This window comes from Bombina bombina, chromosome 4 (assembly GCF_027579735.1).
Source record: "Bombina bombina isolate aBomBom1 chromosome 4, aBomBom1.pri, whole genome shotgun sequence".
NCBI lineage: Eukaryota > Metazoa > Chordata > Amphibia > Anura > Bombinatoridae > Bombina > Bombina bombina.
The window spans coordinates 1,229,968,650-1,229,990,327 of record NC_069502.1 but is presented as its reverse complement, the minus strand read 5'-3'; the positions used below and the strand labels follow the sequence as shown (position 1 = coordinate 1,229,990,327).

Here is a 21,678-nt window from a genome sequence, read left to right as displayed (position 1 = left end):
ACATCACCGACACCTACATTACACTTGTTAACCCCTAATCTGCTGCCCAGACATCGCCGCCACCTATATTACACTTATTAACCCCTAATCTGCCGCCCCCGACATCGGCGAAACCTACATTACACTTATTACCCCTAATCTGCCACCCCCAACATCACCGACACCTACATTATACTTATTAACCCCTTATCTGCTGCCCCTAACATCGCCGCCACCTACATTACACTTATTAACCCCTAATCTGCTGCCCCCAATGTCGTCGCTACCTACCTACACTTATTAACCCCTAATTGGAACAACCAATAGAATGCAAGCTCAATCCTATTGGCTGATTGGATCAGCCAATAGGATTGAAGCTCAATCCTATTGCATCAGCCAAAATTAATTTTTCACCTTTAATTCCGATTGGCTGATAGAATTCTATCAGCCATTCAGAATTCAAGGGACACCATCTTGGATGACGTCACTTAAAGGAACCTTCATTCTTCGTTAGCCGGTCAGAAGAAGATGCTCCGTGCCGGATGTCTTGAAGATGGAGCCGCTCTGCGCCGGATGGATGAAGACTTCTGCCGGCTTCGCTGAGGATGGATGTCCAGTCTCCAAAAACTGTAAGTGGATCTTCGGGGGTTAGTGTTAGTTTTTTTTTAAGGGTTTATTGGGTGGGTTATATTTTTAGCTTAGGGTTTGGGCGGAAAAAGAGCTAAAATGCCCTTTTAAGGGCAATACCCATACAAATGCCCTTTTCAGGGCAATGGGGAGCTTAGGTTTATTTATGTTAAAAGAATTTTTATTTCAATCCATAAGGCAAATACAGTTTACATTCATGAGCAATCACATTGTTTCTTTTGATCTAGCTCAGGTTGTATTTCAGATGCATAATAAATCAATACAATAATCATATACATTGAAACAGTTTTCTGATTATCCTTTTAGGGTCATTTCAATCTTAGTTGGTGATTAACACCCATAAATATTTCTAATACCCTGTCTTTTCTGATGTGACTTACAATCTAGTTGGGTTTATGCCCCTTCTATACACACGGGATCATACCTTAGGATTATTATTCCAATTTTAACCAATTAAACGGTAAACTATGTAAATTAACAACACTGAAAAAAAGAAAATAAATAAATAAAAAAAAAAGGAAGAATAAACTAATGCAACTATTCTATGTGGTCATCTCTCATTTTACAGCCTCTTATGAATATCTTCATCTGGGTTTCTAAACAAGTAACTCAATTCACACGTCCGTCCATCTGTCCCACTATTTTATGTCTACCCATCTTATTCCTAGTTCACCTGATCCTTGTGGCACCATTTAAGCTCCAATAATACCAGATCTTCTGGAACTGGTCTGCTGTGCCCTGAATCCTTGAGGCTCCCTCTGACATTGTGTAAACATCTTGGATCTTATCTCTTACTTCCTTCCATGTAGGGGCCCCCTCTTTCCAATAACGAGCTATGCAGACTCTAGTTATTGTACATATAATTTTAATAAATTTATTAATTGGTGGTATAAACTTCGGATGCCCTCTATTTAGAAGTGCCTGAAACATGGTCAAAGTTATGTTTTCTTCTAGTAATTGGCTCAGTAGCTCATTTAACTTGTTCCACGTGGGTCTAATTAACCTGCATTCCCACCACATATGCTTATATGTACCCCTCTCTCCACAGCCCCTATAACATAGATTGGTTTTATTATTGGAGTAATGGGATGTATGTAACGGGGTCAGGTACCATCTGAATGTGGTTTTGATAGCATTTTCCTTAAGGTCAGCACTTATCAAGCCTCTACATGATTCATAAAAAGTCTGGCACCACTCCTCCTCTGAGAGTATAATTCCTAAATCCTCTTCCCATTTTAAGACTATGTCGGGCTTAGGTTTATGTTTGCCTACCTGAATGTCAATATAGAGTTTGGATATCATATGTTTTTCCCTATCCGTCGACTTGCAGGCCCTTTCAAGATTTGTATTTGGTTGTCGTGTATAATGTTTAATGTATGTAGTTAGGGCTGATGTAATCTGTAAATAAATGTACCAGTGTAATTTATCTGGTTGTAGGATTTCTTGTAGCTGATTGAAGGTGATTATACGACCACTTATCATAAAGTCTGCTACTCTATAAAGCCCTTTGTTTATCCATTTACCTATCTGTCTCTTTGTTTCTTTGGGTAGAAGGTATCTCAAGGGTTTAACCCACGTATGTGTAGGCAAAAGTTCTTGGGTCTTTGTGAGGGATTTCCACAGGGATATTGTGTCTGAGATAATGGGAGTCCCGCTACTGTCTCGTTTCAGTTTCAGTCCAGAGTCCCATAGTATACTATCTGAGTTGTCTTGGCCAAGTAGTTCTTTCTCTATTATTGTCCAGACAACATTATGTGTCTGCTTGCTTAAAAGCGAGGCTTGAGATATCCTTGAGGCTCTGTAATAATCTGTCAAATTTGGCATCCCAACTCCTCCCAATTGTCTGTGCTGGGCCAGGACATGGGATGCTATTCTCGCCCCTCTATCTCCTCGTAGAAAGGAGTGAAGGTCGGATTGTAATTTCTGCAGATCCAGGGGGGGTATAGTGATAGGTAGTGCCCTGAACAAATACAGCAGCCTGGGGAATACATTCATTTTAATAATGGACAGACGACCATACCATGAAAACTTTCCCGTTTTCCACTTTTTTAGGTCCTGTCTAATAATTTGATATAGTGGAATATAATTTAGTTTATATAATTTATCTATTGAGTCTGCTAATTTGGTTCCCAGATAGGGAAGTGAGTGTTTAGCCCATGTGATCTCAAAATTAGTTTCTATTAGTTTTTTGTATGAGAGGGGATCGACAATGGCAGGGCCTCGCATTTGTCTAGGTTAACCTTGTATCCTGAGATTTCCGAGAATTCCTGCAGAATCTGATATAAGTGTGTCAAGGAGTCTAAGGGCTTAGTTAATGTCAGCAAGACATCATCTGCAAACAGCGAGAGCTTGTATTCAGAACCACTTAATCTAACTCCTTTAATATCCTCTGACTGTCTTATTCGAGCTGCCAACGGCTCGATGCAAATTGCGAACAGCAATGGGGATAAGGGGCAGCCCTGTCGCGTACCATTTAAAATACTTATGGATCTGGATTGGTAGCCAGCAGCACTGACTGTTGCTGAGGGTGCCGAATAGATTCCCTTCACTGCCTGTATGAACTCTCCCTTGAAACCATAATGTGATAAAACTTCAAACATGTAGGTCCAATCTATTCTATCGAACGCCTTCTCCGCGTCCAGTGATAGGAGCAGAGAAGGCGTCCCTGTCATCTTCAAGTATTCCGTTAAATCTATGGTCCTTCTGATGTTATCCGGGGCCTCTCTCCCCTGAATGAACCCCACCTGGTCAGGGTGTATAATGTCTGGGAGTACTAATTTGAGTCTATTGGCTAATACTTTCGTAAGGATTTTTACATCTTGATTGATCAAGGAAATCGGTCTATAGTTTTTGCACTGTGTGGGGTCTTTCCCTGGCTTTGGGATAACAATTATCTTGGCTCTTAGAATATCTATTGGGATCTCTGCCCCTTTCATAATGTCATTACAGAATTTCTTAAAATGGGGAACTAATGCCATCTTGAATAATTTGTAATACTCGCCAGGCAGGCCATCCGGTCCTGCTGCTTTGCCTGTCTTGATCTCCTTGATCACGTTAACTATTTCCTGCTCTGAGATCTCTGCATTCAGTCCCTCTATATCAGTAACACCAAGAGTCTTACCTTTGGTTTGTTGTAGAAATCTCGTCAACAGTCTCTGTGTCTGATCTGATCTTATAACTTTTCTACCATCGTATAATGTTTCGTAAAAATTTGCAAACGTATCTGCTATTTCTTGTGGGTTAGAGGTCTGTTTCCCCCCCTGGATCTGTATATATGGGATAGAGTGCATTTTAGTTCTTTCTCTGAGTTTGTTGGCTAAATATCTGTCAGGCTTGTTTGAATGTATGAAGTAAGTTGTTTTCAGTCTCTGGATTGCTCTCAGCGCCGAATCATTTAATAACTTTTCAAGAAGCATTCTTTTAGTCTGAAGTTGTCTGAAGGTGGTTCCTGACAGATTTTGTTTATGCATAGCCTCTAATGTGCGTATTTCTGCTTGTAACTGATCTATATGTTTGTGAGAGGTTCTAATGAGCTTTGATTTTTCCTGTATGAGAATCCCTCTTACATAAGGTTTGTGCGCAGCCCAAGAGGACAGTGGATTGTTGGTGGAATGCTCATTACGCTGCCAATATTCCCCTATTAATTTAATAGTTTGGTTACGTGTATGTTCGTTATTAAGTGTATTTGGGTCATACGTCCACGATCTCTGTCTGTTAAAGTTGAGTATGTCTGTCAGGTCTACCTGCACCACCGAATGATCTGACCATACACATGGGTGTATGAACGCGCTTATGAGATTGGGGACCATGATCTGGCTAATCATCACATAATCCAGTCTAGTGTACGTTTTGTGTGCATGTGAGTAGAAAGTGTGGTCTGACGTCTGACCGTAGAGTATCTCCCAAGTGTCCACTAAGTTGTGTGAGTCTAAAGAATCTTTCACTGATTTGGCAATCGAGTTTTGTCTCTGTTGTTTTTTTGTAAATGTTTGCTCTGTGTTCCTTTTATGTGATGGCAAAGAAATATTAAAGTCTCCAGCTATGATTGTTCTGGATTGGGACCATTGAGTGAGGTGGTGAGAGATCTTTTTAAAAAAGGAGTGTTGTTGCTCATTCGGGGCATAGACATTGCAGAGTGTAACCTTCGTGTTGTGTATTCTACCCCTAACTATAAGAAATCTACCTTCTGGGTCAGTTATAACTTCTTCTTTTACAAAATCTAGGGATGAGTGAATGAGAATAGTGACCCCTCTTTTTTTTTGATCAATGGTGGAGTGGAAGTGTGTGGGAAAGGACTTATGCCAGAAGTTTGGGGTTAATGTTTGTGTGAAATGAGTTTCCTGAAGGAAAATAATCTTGGCTTTCATTCGTAAATATTGAGTAAGGGCTATTTTGCGTTTGACATTTGTGTTTAGGCCTCTCACATTATGCGAGAGAATAGTAAGTGTGGAGGACATTGCATACAATGGTAAAAATTTTCAATCTCTTAAACCATACCATATGTTTCATTATCTTAGACTGACATAGTTTCATTGAAAAATCAGTAACCCAGCTGACCACATAGAAAGAACAACACAAAGAAATTTTGAACATTTTGAACTTATAACAATAACTAACTAGGCTTAACGCCTGTATACTACACTTGGTTTCCTTATATATCTTACTAGCACAGGAAGTAAGATGAAAAATAATAGAGAGAAACACAACAAAAAGAAAAAACAGTTAAATACTACGTGCAGGATAGTAGTATTATATAGATTAAGCTAAAATAACAAAGGTTATTTCAACCTGACTCTATCATGGTGTGAGTCCTGAAGACCTTTCTTAGTGTCCATGGCTTACTTAATCCCTCTTATGATCTTTCTAGAGTCCCGTAGCCATTTTGCAGTCTTTAAAGCATGTACAATTATTAACCAAACATCACTTTAAGTACTTATCTGTTACTTGTCAGTCCGAAAGGCCTGCGGATACGGCAGTAGGCTAAGCATCAGTCCCCTTTTCTTTCTGATGTCATTTTGGTTTCTTCTTTGCTACTTTGGTCCACTTTATTCTTTTATTGTTGTCTTCACCTCGGGGGTGTCGCTCCTCTTCGGGGTCGCCATTTTCTTTAGGTAGATCTGGTGTATCTAATCCAATATATGAGCATATTTCTGGGATGTCTTGTCTGTCCTTTATTGTCAGAGTTTTCCCCTCGTGGAGGATGTATAATGCAAAAGGGAATCCCCAACGATAAGTTATTTGATTTTTCCTGAGCAGTGAGGTGAGAGGTCTGAGTGCACCTCTCCTTTGTAAAGTACGGATGCATAGATCTTGATAGAATTGTACTACCACCCCTTGGTATTTGAAAGTAGGACTCTTTCTTGAAGCTTGAAGAATTGCTTCTTTTTCCGGGAATCGGAGCAATTTAACTATTACATCACGGGGGGGGGGTAGTCTCCCTTCGGCTTTGCCTTAAGGGCCCTGTGTGCCCTTTCCATCTGAAAAGAGTCTTCTTCTGTACATCCTGTGATAGCCTTAAATAATTGCTTTAGGTAATTCTGCAGATCGGACTGTGGTATGCTTTCTGGGACTCCTTTGATTCTCAGGTTGCTTCGGCGTGAGCGATTCTCTAGATCCTCCAGTTTATCCTGGAGAGTATCTAGCTCTTGTTGATGATCTTGTGACTTTTGTGCTAATGTGGTCACCATCTCCTCTACGTTGTTTTCATTGTCCTCCAAAGCGGACACTCTAGTGCCTAAGTCAAGCATCTCATGTTTTAATTCCGCTAGACTGTTGGTGATGGTGGTTTGGAAGGAATCCATCTTATGCCACATTTTTTCAAAGTTCTTGTCTATGTCCGTTTTTGAAACTAGGGACAGAATATCTGCTTTCGTGACCGGTGTGGTATCATCAGTGCTAACCTGTGTCCCTTGTTCTACATCTGACTCCTCCTCTTGTTCTACATCTTGGGGTGCCATTGCTTTCTCCCCCTTGGAAGATTTAAAAAATAAACTAGCCGCTGCCGATTTTCCTGCTGCAGATGGTTTGTTCATCTTTCTGGCCGCCATTATGTATGGGCCCAGAATTTACTTCAATAGTGAAACAAACTGTCCCCTTATATAGTATAATGCGTGAAGTAGTGGCTGTGTAAATATAATAGGGGTGTCTGTATCAGAGTTCCTAAGGTCAGATCTCAGCAGTTATAATGTATTCCAAACTTCTGTTGTAGTCAGCGTGGGCTTTATTTGCTCATATACCATTTTGGTCCCTTGCATCCTGTTATATTTTCCTCCTAACAGCAATCACAGTGTTAATGTAATCACCATTTGGGTTCCGCTTCAAATAAGGGAGCTTCTAATGCTAGGAAAGGGACTTATTTCCATTCCGTTATTCTACTTAGTAACTCTGTCATCAGGGTAGGGTGACAGCGTGTCTGATAATGTGGTTAATAAGGGGAATCCCCTTTCCCTACCCCGGTAGCTTTCAAACAGCTCTGCCGCCTCTATCTTCATATATAACTAGCCAGGATTTTACATATTACCTCCGTGGAGTTTGTAGTACATTTGCTCTGAATTGCTGCTTTCGTTACCAACACGCTACTCCACGTGGTCTGGCAATATGGCGCTGCCTTTAGCTGCTCTCAGAACGGCCTCTTTACTGTGTCTCATGGTTATTCTTAATTGCGGCCACTAAAAGTTTCAATATCACCTTCCGATTATCCTGGAGGTCTGTCTCTGCCTGCCTATGGCAGGTTGGTCATCTTTTGCAGGTTTAAAATCCCCTTTTTGTATTATCCTGCACGGAGCTAAGCGGTTATGCTTCCATCTTCGTCTGCGGTCAAACTCCGCCCCCCCAGCTTAGGTTTATTTAGATGGGTTTGGTTGTGTGGGTGGTGGGTTTTACTGTTGATTTCTTTGGGGCAATGCCCCGCAAAAGGCCCTATTAAGGGCTATTGGTAGTTTAGTTTAGGCTAAGGGTATAATTTTTTTGATAGGGCTATTAGATTAGATGTAATTAGTTTAAATATTTGATAATTTTTTATTTTGTCTAATTTAGTGGGGGTTTTTTTTTGTAATTTAGTTAATTGTATTTAATTAATGTAATTTATTTAATTGTAGTGTAAGGTTAGGTGTTAGTGTAACTCAGATTAGGTTTTATTTTACAGGTAAATGTGTATTTATTTTAGATAAGTAGTTATTAAATAGTTAATAACTATTTACTAACTATTCTACCTAGTTAAAATAAATACAAACTTACCTGTGAAATAAAAATAAAACCTAAGATAGCTACAATGTAACTATTAGTTATATTGTAGCTAGTTTAGGGTTTATTTTATAGGTAAGTATTTAGATTTAAATAGGAATTATTTAGTTAATTGTAGTAATTTTATTTAGATTTATTTTAATTATATTAAAGTTAGGGTTACACTTAGGGCTAGGTTTAGGGGTTTATAACTTTAGTATAGTGGCAGCGATTTTGTGGGCAGCAGATTAGGGGTTAATAACAGTAATGTAGGTTAATAATTAACTAGTGTTTGTGAAGCGGGAGTATGGCGGTTTAGGGGTTAATATGTTTATTATATTGGCGGCGATGTCCGAAGCGGCAGATTAGGGGTTAATAATTTTATTTTAGTGTTTGCGATGCGGGAGGGCCTCGGTTTAGGGGTTAAAAGGTAGTTTATGGGTTTTAGTGTACTTTTTAGCACTTTAGTTATGAGTTTTATGGTACAGCTTTGTAACATAAAAGCCATAACTACTGACTTTCAGTTTACGGTATGTGGAAGTCCCATTGAAAAAGGACTTTTTAAAGCTGCGGTAGTTACGTTACGTTACGGCCAAAAAAGTGCGCGGTGCAGCTAAACCTACAACACCTATAATACCAGTGGTAGTGAAAAAAAGCCATAACGCTGCCTGTTCACCCATACCGCAAAATAGGAAGAGTTTTATAATCACTTGGTAAAAAAAAAAAAAAGTATCAGTATCATCTTTGCAGTACTGTATGTAAAATCTGGTGCTTCTTTTGCTCTTTCCCCCATGACAAAAAATCCCCAAATAGTTGTCCCTGGATTAGACCTACTCCTTTCTCATTCATTAAACTTTTTTTGCCTGCCTCAAGCCCCCCTCCCTTTGCAACCACTTCAGATCTGCTGTAACACATTAGCTGAGCAATTTGTGCCACGCTCTGAGTCACCATTTTTTGGAGCAACCAAATAAAGCTCCAACTAGGAGTCCACCTACGTTGGAGGTAACATCAGTCCAGTAGCCGGATTGCTCCCTCATTGGCCATGCGGAATTCCACTGGCACTTATAGCTTCCAGTCGCGTGGCCTAAAAATGAACCATTTTAGGTGCGTCTGGCAGCAATCGGCGGGGCAAATGGTGGGACTCAGGGTATTTTAGGGGCTTCAAACCAGCGCGCCAGGGCATAATTCAAAGGCGCCAGTGGTGCCCTGGTGCAGGGGATAGGCGAGCACTGTCTTAAAGGACAAATCACAAGGATCTACCGCCTGACGTCATACATGCCTACTGCCGCCGCCACGCAACATAGCTCGCGCCGCCTGCCTGCACTTTTAATAAACTTGTGTGTGCCCTAACAAAGGCACGCTCGCGCACCCACACTTTTAGAGGTCAGGTCACGCTTTCACACGTAAATTTTAAAATGTAAAACATTTTATAATAAACATTTTTTTGAGGGGGCACAGAATTCAATTTGGGTGGGCATTGGCCCCCCAATGCCCCCCCTGGTTTGTGGGCTTACTCCACCCATGATTTGTAAAAGATCGGTTTGGGGGGTGGTGATCTAAACACTTGGTGAGAGGTGTTCTAAGAGATATAAATGGCTGTTGCAGTGTGTTTGGTAGATTGTTTCTCGCTGGTGGTCAACATGTTGACTAAAATTTTTATCATTAATGGATTCATAAAATTGTTTGTACTTTTAAAGGGACACTGTACCCAAAAACATAATTTATGTAAGAACTTACCTGATAAATTCATTTCTTTCATATTAACAAGAGTCCATGAGCTAGTGACGTATGGGATATACATTCCTACCAGGAGGGGCAAAGTTTCCCAAACCTTAAAAATTCCTATAAATACACCCCTCACCACACCCACAAATCAGTTTAACGAATAGCCAAGAAGTGGGGTGATAAGAAAAAAAGTGCGAAGCATATAAAATAAGGAATTGGAATAATTGTGCTTTATACAAAAAAATCATAACCACCACAAAAAAGGGTTGGCCTCATGGACTCTTGTTAATATGAAAGAAATGAATTTATCAGGTAAGTTCTTACATAAATTATGTTTTCTTTCATGTAATTAACAAGAGTCCATGAGCTAGTGACGTATGGGATAATGACTACCCAAGATGTGGATCTTTCCACACAAGAGTCACTAGAGAGGGAGGGATAAAATAAAGACAGCCAATTCCTGCTGAAAATAATCCACACCCAAAATAAAGTTTAACAAAAAACATAAGCAGAAGATTCAAACTGAAACCGCTGCCTGAAGAACTTTTCTACCAAAAACTGCTTCAGAAGAAGAAAATACATCAAAATGGTAGAATTTAGTAAAAGTATGCAAAGAGGACCAAGTTGCTGCTTTGCAGATCTGGTCAACCGAAGCTTCATTCCTAAACGCCCAGGAAGTAGATACTGACCTAGTAGAATGAGCTGTAATTCTCTGAGGCGGAATTTTACCCGACTCAACATAGGCAAGATGAATTAAAGATTTCAACCAAGATGCCAAAGAAATGGCAGAAGCTTTCTGGCCTTTCCTAGAACCGGAAAAGATAACAAATAGACTAGAAGTCTTACGGAAAGATTTCGTAGCTTCAACATAATATTTCAAAGCTCTAACAACATCCAAAGAATGCAACGATTTCTCCTTAGAATTCTTAGGATTAGGACATAATGAAGGAACCACAATTTCTCTACTAATGTTGTTGGAATTCACAACTTTAGGTAAAAATTCAAAAGAAGTTCGCAACACCGCCTTATCCTGATGAAAAATCAGAAAAGGAGACTCACAAGAAAGAGCAGATAATTCAGAAACTCTTCTAGCAGAAGAGATGGCCAAAAGGAACAAAACTTTCCAAGAAAGTAATTTAATGTCCAATGAATGCATAGGTTCAAACGGAGGAGCTTGAAGAGCTCCCAGAACCAAATTCAAACTCCAAGGAGGAGAAATTGACTTAATGACAGGTTTTATACGAACCAAAGCTTGTACAAAACAATGAATATCAGGAAGAATAGCAATCTTTCTGTGAAAAAGAACAGAAAGAGCGGAGATTTGTCCTTTCAAAGAACTTGCGGACAAACCCTTATCTAAACCATCCTGAAGAAACTGTAAAATTCTCGGTATTCTAAAAGAATGCCAAGAAAAATGATGAGAAAGACACCAAGAAATATAAGTCTTCCAGCATCTATAATATATCTCTCGAGATACAGATTTACGAGCCTGTAACATAGTATTAATCACGGAGTCAGAGAAACCTCTTTGACCAAGAACCAAGCGTTCAATCTCCATACCTTTAAATTTAAGGATTTCAGATCCGGATGGAAAAAAGGACCTTGCGACAGAAGGTCTGGTCTTAACGGAAGAGTCCATGGTTGGCAAGATGCCATCCGGACAAGATCCGCATACCAAAACCTGTGAGGCCATGCCGGAGCTATTAGCAGAACAAACGAGCATTCCCTCAGAATCTTGGAGATTACTCTTGGAAGAAGAACTAGAGGCGGAAAGATATAGGCAGGATGATACTTCCAAGGAAGTGATAATGCATCCACTGCCTCCGCCTGAGGATCCCGGGATCTGGACAGATACCTGGGAAGTTTCTTGTTTAGATGAGAGGCCATCAGATCTATCTCTGGGAGCCCCCACATTTGAACAATCTGAAGAAATACCTCTGGGTGAAGAGACCATTCGCCCGGATGCAACGTTTGGCGACTGAGATAATCCGCTTCCCAATTGTCTACACCTGGGATATGAACTGCAGAGATTAGACAGGAGCTGGATTCCGCCCAAACCAAAATTCGAGATACTTCTTTCATAGCCAGAGGACTGTGAGTCCCTCCTTGATGATTGATGTATGCCACAGTTGTGACATTGTCTGTCTGAAAACAAATGAACGATTCTCTCTTCAGAAGAGGCCAAAACTGAAGAGCTCTGAAAATTGCACGGAGTTCCAAAATATTGATCGGTAATCTCACCTCCTGAGATTCCCAAACTCCTTGTGCCGTCAGAGATCCCCACACAGCTCCCCAACCTGTGAGACTTGCATCTGTTGAAATTACAGTCCAGGTCGGAAGAACAAAAGAAGCCCCCTGAATTAAACGATGGTGATCTGTCCACCACGTTAGAGAGTGTCGAACAATCGGTTTTAAAGATATTAATTGATATATCTTCGTGTAATCCCTGCACCATTGGTTCAGCATACAGAGCTGAAGAGGTCGCATGTGAAAACGAGCAAAGGGGATCGCGTCCGATGCAGCAGTCATAAGACCTAGAATTTCCATGCATAAGGCTACCGAAGGGAATGATTGAGACTGAAGGTTTCGACAAGCTGTAATCAATTTTAGACGTCTCTTGTCTGTTAAAGACAGAGTCATGGACACTGAATCTATCTGGAAACCCAGAAAGGTTACCCTTGTTTGAGGAATCAAAGAACTTTTTGGTAAATTGATCCTCCAACCATGATCTTGAAGAAACAACACAAGTCGATTCGTATGAGACTCTGCTAAATGTAAAGACTGAGCAAGTACCAAGATATCGTCCAAATAAGGAAATACCACAATACCCTGTTCTCTGATTACAGACAGAAGGGCACCGAGAATCTTTGTGAAAATTCTTGGAGCTGTAGCAAGGCCAAACGGTAGAGCCACAAATTGGTAATGCTTGTCTAGAAAAGAGAATCTCAGGAACTGATAATGATCTGGATGAATCGGAATATGCAGATATGCATCCTGTAAATCTATTGTGGACATATAATTCCCTTGCTGAACAAAAGGCAATATAGTCCTTACAGTTACCATCTTGAACGTTGGTATCCTTACATAACGATTCAATAATTTTAGATCCAGAACTGGTCTGAAGGAATTCTCCTTCTTTGGTACAATGAAGAGATTTGAATAAAACCCCATCCCCTGTTCCGGAACTGGAACTGGCATAATTACTCCAGCCAACTCTAGATCTGAAACACAATTCAGAAATGCTTGAGCTTTCACTGGATTTACTGGGACACGGGAAAGAAAAAATCTCTTTGCAGGAGGTCTCATCTTGAAACCAGTTCTGTACCCTTCTGAAACAATGTTCTGAATCCAAAGATTGTGAACAGAATTGATCCAAATTTCTTTGAAAAAACGTAACCTGCCCCCTACCAGCTGAACTGGAATGAGGGCCGTACCTTCATGTGAACTTAGAAGCAGGCTTTGCCTTTCTAGCAGGCTTGGATTTATTCCAGACTGGAGATGGTTTCCAAACTGAAACTGCTCCTGAGGACGAAGGATCAGGCTTTTGTTCTTTGTTGAAACGAAAGGAACGAAAACGATTGTTAGCCCTGTTTTTACCTTTAGATTTTTTATCCTGTGGTAAAAAAGTTCCTTTCCCACCAGTAACAGTTGAAATAATAGAATCCAACTGAGAACCAAATAATTTGTTTCCCTGGAAAGAAATGGAAAGTAGAGTTGATTTAGAAGCCATATCAGCATTCCAAGTCTTAAGCCATAAAGCTCTTCTGGCTAAGATAGCCAGAGACATAAACCTAACATCAACTCTAATAATATCAAAAATGGCATCACAGATAAAATTATTAGCATGCTGGAGAAGAATAATAATATCATGAGAATCACGATTTGTTACTTGTTGCGCTAGAGTTTCCAACCAAAAAGTTGAAGCTGCAGCAACATCAGCCAATGATATAGCAGGTCTAAGAAGATTACCTGAACACAGATAAGCTTTTCTTAGAAAAGATTCAATTTTTCTATCTAAAGGATCCTTAAACGAGGTACCATCTGACGTAGGAATGGTAGTACGTTTAGCAAGGGTAGAAATAGCCCCATCAACTTTAGGGATTTTGTCCCAAAATTCTAACCTGTCAGGTGGAACAGGATATAATTGCTTAAAACGTTTAGAAGGAGTAAATGAATTACCCAATTTATCCCATTCTTTGGAAATTACTGCAGAAATAGCATTAGGAACAGGAAAAACTTCTGGAATAACCGCAGGAGCTTTAAAAACCTTATCCAAACGTATAGAATTAGTATCAAGAGGACTAGAATCCTCTATTTCTAAAGCAATTAGTACTTCTTTAAGTAAAGAGCGAATAAATTCCATCTTAAATAAATATGAAGATTTATCAGCATCAATCTCTGAGATAGAATCCTCTGAACCAGAAGAGTCCAAAGAATCAGAATGATGGTGTTCATTTAGAAATTCATCTGTAGAGAGAGAAGATTTAAAAGACTTTTTACGTTTACTAGAAGGAGAAATAACAGACAAAGCCTTCTTTATGGATTCAGAAACAAAATCTCTTATGTTATCAGGAACATTCTGCACCTTAGATGTTGAGGGAACTGCAACAGGCAATGGTACATTACTAAAGGAAATATTATCTGCTTTAACAAGTTTGTCATGACAATTATTACAAACAACAGCTGGAGGAATAGCTACCAAAAGTTTACAGCAGATACACTTAGCTTTGGTAGATCCAGCAGGCAGTGATTTTCCTGTAGTATCTTCTGGCTCAGATGCAACGTGAGACATCTTGCAATATGTAAGAGAAAAAACAACATATAAAGCAAAATAGATCAAATTCCTTATAAGACAGTTTCAGGAATGGGAAAGAATGCCAAATATCAAGCTTCTAGCAACCAGAAGCAAATGAAAAATGAGACTGAAATAATGTGGAGACAAAAGCGACGCCCATATTTTTTAGCGCCAAATAAGACGCCCACATTAAATGCCTAAATGCTTTTGGCGCCAAAAATGACGCCACATCCGGAACGCCGACATTTTTGGCGCAAAATAACGTCAAAAAATGACGCAACTTCCGGTGACACGTATGACGCCGGAAACGAAAAAGAATTTTTGCGCCAAAAAAGTCCGCGCCAAGAATGACGCAATAAAATGAAGCATTTTCAGCCCCCGCGAGCCTAACAGCCCACAGGGAAAAAAGTCAAATTTTTGAGGTAAGAAAAATATGATAATTCAATGCATAATCCCAAATATGAAACTGACTGTCTGAAAATAAGGAAAGTTGAACATTCTGAGTCAAGGCAAATAAATGTTTGAATACATATATTTAGAACTTTATAAATAAAGTGCCCAACCATAGCTTAGAGTGTCACAGAAAATAAGACTTACTTACCCCAGGACACTCATCTACATGTTTGTAGAAAGCCAAACCAGTACTGAAACGAGAATCAGTAGAGGTAATGGTAAATATAAGAGTATATCGTCGATCTGAAAAGGGAGGTAAGAGATGAATCTCTACGACCGATAACAGAGAACCTTATGAAATAGACCCCGTAGAAGGAGATCACTGCATTCAATAGGCAATACTCTCTTCACATCCCTCTGACATTCACTGCACGCTGAGAGGAAAACCGGGCTCCAACTTGCTGCGGAGCGCATATCAACGTAGAATCTAGCACAAACTTACTTCACCACCTCCCTTGGAGGCAAAGTTTGTAAAACTGATTTGTGGGTGTGGTGAGGGGTGTATTTATAGGCATTTTTAAGGTTTGGGAAACTTTGCCCCTCCTGGTAGGAATGTATATCCCATACGTCACTAGCTCATGGACTCTTGTTAATTACATGAAAGAAAAAATTATTTCGTGATTCAGATTGAGCATGAAATTTTAGGCAACTTTCTAATTTACTCCTATTATCAAATTTTCTTCATTCTCTTGGTATCTTTATTTGAAATGCAAGAATGCAAGGTTAGATGCCGGCCCATTTTTGGTGAACAACCTGGGTTCTCCTTGCTGATTGGTGGATAAATTCATCCACCAATAAAAAAGTGCTGTCCAGAGTACTGAAACCAAAAAAACATAATTTATGTAAGAACTTACCTGATTAATTCATTTCTTTCATATTAGCAAGAGTCCATGAGCTAGTGACGTATGGGATATACATTCCTACCAGGAGGGGCAAAGTTTCCCAAACCTCAAAATGCCTATAAATACACCCCTCACCACACCCACAAATCAGTTTAACGTATAGCCAAGAAGTGGGGTGATAAGAAAAAAGGGCGAAAGCATAAAAAATAAGGAATTGGAATAATTGTGCTTTATACAAAAAAATCATAACCACCACAAAAAAGGGTGGGCCTCATGGACTCTTGCTAATATGAAAGAAATGAATTTATCAGGTAAGTTCTTACATAAATTATGTTTTCTTTCATGTAATTAGCAAGAGTCCATGAGCTAGTGACGTATGGGATAATGAATACCCAAGATGTGGATCTTCCACGCAAGAGTCACTAGAGAGGGAGGGATAAAATAAAGACAGCCAATTCCGCTGAAAAATAATCCACACCCAAAACAAAGTCTTAATCTTATAATGAAAAAAACTGAAATTATAAGCAGAAGAATCAAACTGAAACAGCTGCCTGAAGTACTTTTCTACCAAAGACTGCTTCTGAAGAAGAAAACACATCAAAATGGTAGAATTTAGTAAAAGTATGCAAAGAAGACCAAGTTGCTGCTTTGCAAATCTGATCAACCGAAGCTTCATTCCTAAATGCCCAGGAAGTAGAGACTGACCTAGTCGAATGAGCTGTAATCCTTTGAGGCGGAGTTCTACCCGACTCAACATAAGCATGATGAATCAAAGACTTTAACCACAATGCCAAAGAAATGGCAGAAGCCTTCTCACCTTTCCTAGAACCAGAAAAGATAACAAATAGACTAGAAGTCTTTCGGAAATCTTTAGTAGCTTCAACATAATATTTCAAAGCTCTAAATACATCCAAAGAATGCAACGATCTTTCCTTAAAGTTCTTAAAATTAGGACACAATGAAGGAACTACAATTTCTCTACTAATGTTGTTAGAATTCACAACCTTAGGTAAAAATTTAAATGAAGTTCGCAATACCGCCTTATCCTGATAAAAAATCAGAAAAGGAGACTCACAAGAAAGAGCAGATAATTCAGAAACTCTTCTAGCAGAAGAGATGGCCAAAAGAAACAAAACTTTCCAAGAAAGTAATTTAATATCCAGCGAATGCATAGGTTCAAACGGAGGAGCTTGAAGAGCCCCCAGAATCAAATTCAAACTCCAAGGAGGAGAGATTGACTTAATGACAGGTTTTATACGAACCAAAGCCTGTACAAAACAATGAATATCAGGAAGATTAGCAATCTTTCTGTGAAAAAGAACAGAAAGAGCAGAGATTTGTCCTTTCAAGGAACTTGCAGACAAACCTTTATCCAAACCATCCTGAAGAAACTGTAAAATTCTAGGAATTCTAAAAGAATGCCAGGAAAAATTATGAGAAGAACACCAAGAAATGTAAGTCTTCCAGACTCGATAATATATCTTCCTAGATACAGATTTACGAGCCTGTAACATAGTAGTAATTACGGAGTCAGAGAAACCTCTATGACTGAGAATCAAGCGTTCAATCTCCATACCTTCAAATTTAAGGATTTGAGATCCTGATGGAAAAAAGGACCTTGCGATAGAAGGTCTGGTCTTAACGGAAGAGTCCATGGTTGGCAAGTAGCCATCCGGACAAGATCCGCATACCAAAACCTGTGAGGCCATGCTGGAGCCACCAGCAGAACAGACGAACGCTCCTTTAGAATCTTGGAAATCACTTTTGGAAGAAGAACTAGAGGAGGAAAGATATAGGCAGGATGATACTTCCAAGGAAGTGACAATGCATCCACTGCTTCCGCCCGAGGATCCCTGGATCTGGACAGATACCTGGGAAGCTTCTTGTTTATATGAGAAGCCATCAGATCTATTTCTGGAAGTCCCCACATTAGAACAATCTGAAGAAATACCTCTGGGTGAAGAGACCACTCGCCCGGATGTAACGTCTGGCGACTGAGATAATCTGCTTCCCAATTGTCTATACCTGGGATATGAACCGCAGAAATTAGACAGGAGCTGGATTCTGCCCAAACAAGTATTCGAGATACTTCTTTCATAGCCAGAGGACTGTGAGTCCCTCCTTGATGATTGACATATGCCACAGTTGTGACATTGTCCGTCTGAAAACAAATGAATGACTCTCTCTTTAGAAGAGGCCACGACTGAAGAGCTCTGAAAATCGCACGGAGTTCCAAAATGTTGATTGGTAATCTCACCTCCTGAGATTCCCAAACCCCTTGTGCTGTCAGAGATCCCCATACAGCTCCCCAACCTGTCAGACTTGCATCTGTTGAGATCACAGTCCAGGTCGGAAGAACAAAAGAAGCCCCCTGAACTAAACAATGGTGGTCTGTCCACCACGTCAGAGAGTGTCGTACAATCGGTTTTAAAGATATTAATTGCGATATCTTTGTATAATCCCTGCACCACTGGTTCAGCATACAGAGCTGAAGAGGTCGCATGTGAAAACGAGCAAAGGGGATCACGTCCGATGCAGCAGTCATAAGACCTAGAATTTCCATGCATAAGGCTACCGAAGGGAATGATTGAGACTGAAGGTTTCGACAAGCTGAAACCAATTTCAGACGTGTCTTGTCCGTCAGCGACAGAGTCATGGACACTGAATCTATCTGGAAACCTAAAAAGGTTACCTTTGTCTGAGGAATCAACGAACTCTTTGGTAAATTGATCCTCCACCCATGTTCTCGAAGAGACGATACAAGTTGATTCGTATGAGATTCTGCTAAAAGTGAAGACTGAGCAAGTACCAAGATATCGTCCAAATAAGGAAATACCACAATACCCTGTTCTCTGATTACAGATAGAAGGGCACCGAGAACCTTTGAAAAAATCCTTGGAGCTGTTGCTAGGCCAAACGGCAGAGCCACAAACTGGTAATGCTTGTCTAGGAAAGAGAATCTCAGAAACTGATAGTGATCTGGATGAATCGGAATATGCAGATATGCATCTTGTAAATCTATTGTGGACATATAATGCCCTTGCTGAACAAAAGGCAGAATAGTCCTCATAGTTACCATTTTGAATGTTGGTATCCTTACATAACGATTCAATATTTTTAAATCCAGAACTGGTCTGAAGGAATTCTCCTTCTTTGGTACAATGAAGAGATTTGAGTAAAACCCCAGCCCCTGTTCCAGAACTGGAACAAGCACAATTACTCCAGCTAACTCTAGATCTGAAACACATTTCAGAAATGCTTGAGCCTTCACTGGATTTATTGGGACACGGGAAAGAAAAAATCTTCTTGCAGGAGGCCTAATCTTGAAGCCTATTCTGTACCCTTGAGAAACAATGTTCTGAATCCAAAGATTTTGAATCGAATTGATCCAAATTTCTTTGAAAAAACGTAATCTGCCCCCTACCAGCTGGGCTGGAATGAGGGCCGCACCTTCATGTGGACTTGGGAGCTGGCTTTGGCTTTCTAAAGGGCTTGGATTTATTCCAGACTGGAGATGGTTTCCAAACTGATACTGTTCCTGTAGGGGAAGGATCAGGCTTTCGTTCCTTATTATGACGAAAGGAACGTAAACGATTAGCGGACCTAAATTTACCTTTAGATTTTTTATCCTGTGGTAAAAAAGTTCCTTTCCCCCCAGTAACAGTTGAAATAATAGAATCCAACTGTGAACCAAACAATTTATTACCCTGGAAAGAAAGGGAAAGCAAAGTTGACTTAGAAGACATATCAGCATTCCAAGTTTTAAGCCATAAAGCTCTTCTAGCTAAAATAGCTAAAGACATATACCTGACATCAACCCTAATGATATCAAAGATGGCATCACAAATAAAGTTATTAGCATGTTGAAGAAGATTAACAATGCTATGAGTATTATGATCTGTTACTTGTTGAGCTAAAGCTTCTAACCAGAAAGTTGAAGCTGCAGCAACATCCGCCAAAGATATAGCAGGTCTAAGAAGATTACCTGAACATAAGTAAGCTTTTCTTAGAAAGGATTCAATTTTCCTATCTAAAGGATCCTTAAAGGAAGTACTATCTGCCGTAGGAATAGTAGTATGTTTAGCAAGAGTAGAGATAGCCCCATCAACCTTAGGGATTTTGTCCCAAAATTCTAATCTGTCATATGGCACAGGATATAATTGCTTAAACCGTTTAGAAGGAGTAAATGAATTACCCAGATTATTCCATTCCCTGGAAATTACTTCAGAAATAGCATCAGGGACGGGAAAAACCTACGGAATAACTACAGGGGGTTTAAAAACCGTATTCAAACGTTTAGATTTAGTATCAAGAGGACCAGACTCCTCTATTTCTAATGCAATTAAGACTTCTTTAAGTAAAGAACGAATAAATTCCATTTTAAATAAATAAGAAGATTTATCAGTATCAATCTCTGAAACAGAACCTTCTGAACCAGAAAAATCAGTATCAGAAACAGAATCAGAATGATGATGTTCGTTTAAAAAGTCATCTGAAACATGAGAAGTTTTAAAAGACCTTTTACGTTTACTGGAAGGAGGAATAACAGACATAGCCTTCTTAATAGATTTAGAAACAAAATCTCTTATGTTAACAGGAACACCCTGAATATTAGATGTTGATGGAATAGCAACAGGTAATGGAACATTACTAAAGGAAATATTATCTGCATTAGAAAGTTTGTCATGACATTCATCACAAACAACAGCCGGAGAAACAGTTACCACAAGTTTACAACAAATACACTTAACTTTGGTAGATCCAGCATCAGGCAGCGATTTTCCAGAAGTAGCTTCTGACTCAGGGTCAATCTGAGACATCTTGCAATATGTAATAGAAAAAACAACATATAAAGCAAAATTATCAAATTCCTTAAATGACAGTTTCAGGAATGGGAAAAAAATGCCAATGAACAAGCTTCTAGCAACCAGAAGCAAATAAACAATGAGACTTAAATAATGTGGAGACAATAATGACGCCCATATTTTTTAGCGCCAAAAAAGACGCCCACATTATTTGGCGCCAAAAATGACGCCACATCCGGTAACGCCGACACTTTTGGCGCAAAAACGTCAAAAAAAAATGTTGCAACTTCCGGCCAGACGCCAGAAATGAGACAGAAAATTTTTGCGCCAAAAAAGTCAGCGCCAAGAATGACGCAATAAAATGAAGCATTTTCAGCCCCCGCGAGCCTAACAACCCACAGGAAAAAAGTCAAATTTTAAGGTAAGAAAAAATTGGTTTATTCATATGCATTATCTCAAATATGAAACTGACTGTCTGAAATAAGGAACGTTGAACATCCTGAATCAAGGCAAATAAATGTTTAAACACATATATTTAGAACTTTATAAAAAAAGTGCCCAACCATAGCTTAGAGTGTCACAAAATAAGACTTACTTACCCCAGGACACTCATCTACATGTAGTAGAAAGCCAAACCAGTACTGAAACGAGAATCAGTAGAGGTAATGGTATATATAAGAGTATATCGTCGATCTGAAAAGGGAGGTAAGAGATGAATCTCTACGACCGATAGCAGAGAACCTATGAAATAGACCCCGTAGAAGGAGATCATTGAATTCAAATAGGCAATACTCTCTTCACATCCCTCTGACATTCACTGCACACTGAGAGGAAAACCGGGCTCCAGCCTGCTGCGAAGCGCATATCAACGTAGAATCTAGCACAAACTTACTTCACCACCTCCATGGGAGGCAAAGTTTGTAAAACTGATTTGTGGGTGTGGTGAGGGGTGTATTTATAGGCATTTTGAGGTTTGGGAAACTTTTCCCCTCCTGGTAGGAATGTATATCCCATAAGTCACTAGCTCATGGACTCTTGCTAATTACATGAAAGAAAAAGCTTAGATGCCTTCTTTTTCAAATAATGATAGCAAGAGAATGAAGAAAAATTGATAATAGGAGTAAATTAGAAAGTTGCTTAAAATTGCATGCTCTTTCTGAATTACAAAAGAAAAAATTTGGTTCAGTGTCCCTTTAAATAAGACCTGTGA

The 21,678-nt window shown here is 39.5% G+C and overlaps 1 protein-coding gene across 1 annotated transcript in view; it reads right to left on the bottom strand.

Annotated features, from left to right (window-relative positions):
* CUL9 (cullin 9) overlaps window positions 1–21,678 on the bottom strand; it is a gene marked incomplete in the record, with an annotated part of 1,346,550 nt that overhangs the window by 609,010 nt on the left and 715,862 nt on the right.